Genomic DNA, 6,042 nt, shown 5'->3' on the forward strand with positions numbered 1-6,042 from the left:
TTTTTTTTTTTTTTTTTTTTTTTTTTTTGGTACCAAGGATTAAATTTAGGACCTTGTACTTTTGAGGCAGGAGGCTCATTTTTAAACTTGTATCAGATAGTGCCATGCTTTGGCTTAGAAATCCTAAAATAATTTCCTTTCTCTTTTAGATGAAACCTCTAGTCACCCTACTCAAACCAATTAGAGCTCCTTGGTGTTTCTTGAACTCTCCAAGGATTTGCACTCATTTAATTTTTCTGCTTAACATAGTCTTCCTACTTTCGTTTCTGAAATGTTCTCCTCCATTTTACTCAGATATCTATTCAAATGTCACCTTAACAGCAGCCCTGAAAGAGTCATCCAGCGTCCACCACTCTCTATTCTGCATGTTACTTCGTATCTCTTCATAGCGGTCATCACTACCTGGAGTATATTTCTCACTGCTTTCCTCACTGTAATGTAAGTTTCACAAGTGTACGGAATTTGTCTTTTTTAGTTTTTGTTGCTGTAGCCTTCATGTATCGAACAATACATGCCACATACTAGAAGACTTCATAAATATCTGTTCAATTGATAAATAATTTCTTAATCCTGTACTATGTAATCATTACCTTTGTCAATCTTACAACCATTTGGTGTTCAATGCTTGGGCACTGGTGTCGGGATGGTATGGGTCTGAAGCTAATTATTTCATTGGGTGTATCAAATTAGAGAAGTCTCTTAACATCTCTAACCCTCAGTTTTCTCATTTATGTAATAGAAAATAATACACATTTTTGTGGTATTATTGTGAAATTAAAGGGGATGAAGTATGAAGAGCTTCACACAATACCTCAAAGTTGTTTAGTAGTACAGATAAGAAAAAGTTTAAAATGTGTAAAATCTAAAATCAGACATATAAATTATAAAAATAGAGACTTTGGGGACCAGGGATTTAGCTCTGTGGCACCACAACTCCTGGCAAGCACAAGGTCCTGAGTTCAATCCCCGGTACCAACCCCGCCCCCGCCGCCAAAAAAAAAGTAGGGACTTGGAAGGTGTAGAATACAGAGCTCTAATGCTGGAAAGTTTACTTATTTCTGTTTCATTACTCTTGAACATAAATCTATACAAATAGCTTTACCACCATTTGTTCCTATACATAAAAAGGAAAAGAAAGCTTTTTTTTTTTTTTTTGAGAGCCTATTAAAGTATTCTGTTCCCTGGAATGTGTATTATTTTTCATTTTTAATTACTCACACAGCTAAGGAAATGTGGGGGAGCCTCATGCCTGGATCTCTTCACAAGTGAGAGCACCCTCTTGTTCTTCTTCTATTCCCACCTCGGTGGCACTGTCTTCATGAAAGTCCTCGCCTGCAGACGCAAACACAGGAGAGTGACAGACATCCAGGAACTCTCCTCCTGCGTGTTTAGTACAGTCTCAGTTCCTCACTTCTCTTTCTCAGAGCAAAAATGCACAGATAATCTTTTGGAAAGCAAACCCAAAAGTGCACTGCCCTCTCATCTGGCTTGTACACTGGTAATGGTGCCTCCGGATACACCCTGAAGAGCTTCGATGAAGAGCTAACACACTTGGGTTTTACTTATCCTGGGTTCAATAACCAGACTAACGAGTTCATGAAGGGAGGAAAATTCAGATCATTTTCCCCCCAAAGCTTTCTGTCTACATTGGCAATTTTAAAAAAACAAAGCCACATCCATTTTGTTAGATTATTTATGACCTCTGGAGAGAACAAACACGAAGCATTCCTGTTCATGGACACTGCGGTGTGTTAAAAGAAACACTCGCAGTGGGGCCGTAAGGACAGCTTTCTGAGGTAGAATTTCAGGGTTTATTGGGGTAAGGCACTGATTGATAGGGATGTTGATATTTTATGTTCAGCATGGGAATTCGGGAATTATACTAGAAAAGTACAGGGAAGAGTTTCATGTCTCAGCGTTTGATTGTAATGAGGGTAAATTTGCAGGGATGTCAAGAATTGGATGGTCCATTTGCCAAGTCTCTGTTTGACATATGCACTTTTATTTCCATCTTATTCTGTTCAGAAAGGTGTTGCCAAGAGTCACCCCTGCCATGGTGACAATGCCAGCACTGTCCAAATAAGAAGTGGTCCGTTGTTAGAAAGAGCCACAGATGCTGCTTTGCTGTTGGAAGCGTTCCTATTTGGAAGCTTCTATAAATCACATGCATAAAACAGTATGACATTCGCCACCACTTAACCCAAAGACACCCCTCCTTCTATTTGTGGTAACTTCAATATGCTGTTCAAAGCTGCAGCTGGTCTGAAAAAAAAATTTTTAATGCATCAGCTAAAAGTAGGGTTGTGACAGTGAGATAAAATCCTTGCCTTTACTGCTTTCACTCAAAGGCTTGGAATTCTCACTTGGGATTCTGTCTCTCAAAGTGAAAGCCCTGGGCAAAACTCCCTCGGCCTCAGCACACACATTAGAAAACCAGGAATTATAATATCCACCGCAAAGCAACGTTCTCAAGATGTAAAACTCTAACCCTCATACAAATTTAACGTGCACAGCACAGGGCACAGAAACACTCAGTAAATGTGGGTTAAAGGAAGGAGAGTGCCGAGGTTTAGAAGTAAACACTCCTACTTTATTCCCTGCCCTTGCACTCATGAACTGTCTTACTTTGGCCACCTTAAGTTTTTAGTTTCTACGTCTTTAAATTGAAATGATATGTTATCTGTCTCACAGATGTGTATAATGCAACCAACGTGCTTACCACAGTGCCTGACCCATTGTGAACATTCTATACATTTGGCCTTTGTTTCTAACCCATTACTTCTTGAACACTTGTCAAAACAAAATAACATATTTCAGAAAAATCTTCTATGAGAAAAGCTCATTGTTCAATAAAGCTGAACATTGACCCAGGACCCTCTATAGAGAGAGAATTAGAGAGCCTGAAAGTAGATCGGCTGCATCCCTGCACAGATGTTTAGGGTCTCTCAGTCTGAACACAGCAGTCCCTTCCACAAGTGTCCACAGGCCTCCCTGACTCAGACCTGTTTAGGAGCCCACGGGTACTTTGCAGTCACAGATACCTCCGGAGCAGGCTAGGCGTGCAAAACAGTGCTAGCCCTTGTTTTGCCCTATTGGGTTCTGCTCCAGCTAGGCTGGCTCCTACCACCAGTCTGTTTGGCTTCCTTCCTTTGTTTGTTTGTTTTCCTTTGGCTTCTTACTCAACAGCTCACTAGATACCGACTTGCACTAACTCATGACGGATTCTGCTAGAGGTTGGCTCTTGATCGCTAGTCTTCTTGGAATCCAGTCATTTTATCCTGTAGGCATTGCTTGTTATCTTATTTATTGCAAATTCTGAACTAAAATTATGGATTTGCACATGCCAAGCCCGTGCACAGGAAGCACCCACAGCAAGCCCCGATGCAGCAATTGGAGCAGGGACTGGAGTCACTGTGAAGATGCAGTCTGACCACAAGCCTTTCTACCCTCAAAAACTTTCTGGTTGTTCCTGAACATGGCTTTTGGAAAAGCTAAAAATAAATAAATAAATAAAATAAAAACTACTTTGTGATAGATTGATATGTGACAATCCTTACAGGATTATTTAACTTGTAAGGAACTCACTTCATCCATTCATTTTTTACAACAAATGTGTAGAGGGGGAAGAATAAAAAATGTCTGAGAGCTCTTGGACACTTTCTGCTCACTGTTTCAAGCACAGAAAAATAATTGTCATGATAGAAAAATAAAGTCCTTACAATCTCTGCCAAGCAAACGGAGACAGAAAAGTCAACTAATCTGCCCAGAGTCACACAGCCAGTAAATGATAAAACCAGGTACTTACAATGTGCACAGTACATTCCAGAGAGTGAATCCACAAAGTAATAAGATCTATTCCATCCTTTCACAAAGTTAACATGCCCATGAAAAAGTCAGTCAAAAAAAGCAAGCAAATAACTTCAATAAGATCTGCCAAAAGGATAGTAAATGAATAAAAAATATTGGAGAAACTAGTTTTGGTACAGGGATTATCAGCTAAATTGTGTTCCTTCCAAATTCTTATGCTAAAGACCTAACCTCTACTGCGTGCAAACGTGACTGTATTTGAAGACAGGTCCCTTGAAGAGGTAACCAAGGAACTAAGAGATTATATGGTGATCTTATATCTCCTAAGAAGGAACTAGAACACAAACATCAAGTCTCCTGAAGAAGATGACTGTAAGCCAAAGAGAGAGGACCTCTCAAGAAACCAAACCACTGATTCTTGGGCCTCAAACCTCTACCCTCTAGAACTGGGAGAAAATCAACTTCTGTTGTCTGAACTACCCATTATGTTATGTTTCATTAGAGTAGCCCTAGAAAACTAATGCAATGGGCAGGGTTGGGGGGCTTTCTTGGAAGTAAGGATAATTAAAATTAGGGCACAGAGATTAAAAAGAGAAGAAGAGTGTTCCAGCAGAGAAAAATGAAAGAACAGAGGTCTTGAGGTGAGAAGTAAAGGCTTTAAGCCTTCTTCTGGATTCAAGAGTCTTCATAGCTCCCTCATTAAGTGATTACTCACAAAGCACTTTATAACTTGTGAAGCATTATTCTTAATTAATCATGGTAACAACCACATGAGGAGGATACTAATGCTTCGTATAGATGGAAACTAAGGTGCCAGTGATGTTAAGTGAGCAATATAAGTTCTCACAGTAACACTCGAGCCAGAAATTACATCTTATTCTTCTAATGCTAAAGAAAACCTTATTTCTATTTCACCAAACCTTCCCCCTAACCTAAAACATAGTGTATAAAGGACTCTAGGAATCTTTGATATCTCAATATAAAAACTGTGTCCCGAGGAGTTATGTCCTAAGGAAAATCTAATATCAGTAACTTGAATCATAGAGGAATCTTTTGGCACAGCTACACCAGCAGAATGCAAATGAAGAGTTAAGAAATTACAATCAGAGCAGAGAGCCTTCTGAATACTCAGCTTCCATTTCTTTACATGCTTCACACTTCCACCCACATAGCCTCTTCTTGTCCAAAGTAATGATGGCATTATCTTATGGGTTGTAGTTTTTGAAATCTGTTCTCACGAATAAAGTGCTTTAATGGTTGTAATCCTCCCCCTCACTTTGACTGGCGAGACTCATTTATAACCCACAAACCTATGAATTGTCTTCAAAATGGTTTTGAGTTTAACTGTAGCCTTTGCAAAATGGAATCCCAACAATTACTTACAGTGCTCACTAGCAGGGCAGGGGAAGCAGTGTAGGCAAGAGAGAGCTCCATGCAACACATGTGCTCTAAGTGCAAAATTATAATAATTAGAGATGGCAAAGACGGAGCTGCCCATCCCCAGGAAGGTCAATGAAAGATTATAAAAATGTTTAGTCTAGGCTTAGTCCCACTCTTCTAATGCCACATAAAGTGAACTGAATAATACATGCTTTCTCTTGTAGGCAATTATATGATCTAATCAAATGCAGTTTTCACATTTTTGTACAATGTCATGGCCCATAACTCTATCACATTTCAGGTCATTTCTTTCCCTCTTGGGCATTTGAGAATCCAAATACTGATTATGAATTAAGTTATTTGATAGATATATTTGAAGATCTCTTATGGAGAAAGCACTCTTTAGTACTCTGAAGTTCATAAAAATAAAGATAAGACAAAAGATAGCCCTCAAAATGAATGCAAAATTGTAACATAAAAGTGTCATCAATAGGTATACCTATACATCAAGGAAGAATTTGATGAATTACAGAAATTATTGAGAAGTGAAAGAGGGAATTCTCATCACATTGTGAATACCAGAGGGCTTTTCACATTAGAGAAAGACCTAACTTTGCCCTTCAGGGGTTTCACCTGGTAGGGTTGAAATTGGTAGAAATGGTAAAGTGAAGACTTTCACTTAAAGAAAAAATGCAAGAGCAAAAATAAGAGTGAAGCATTTTCAGGCAACAATTTGATAAGAACTTGCATATCAGGCTAGGGAGCAAAAAACTTTTATTTTGTAAACAATACAGGACCAATGGAAATGTATAAGTAGGGAGAACTGTATCAGGCAAGCCTACCCACACCAGGCAG

Source organism: Fukomys damarensis, unplaced genomic scaffold (assembly GCF_012274545.1).
Source record: "Fukomys damarensis isolate Sample0158 unplaced genomic scaffold, DMR_v1.0_HiC HiC_scaffold_33, whole genome shotgun sequence".
NCBI classification, from domain to species: Eukaryota; Metazoa; Chordata; class Mammalia; order Rodentia; family Bathyergidae; genus Fukomys; species Fukomys damarensis.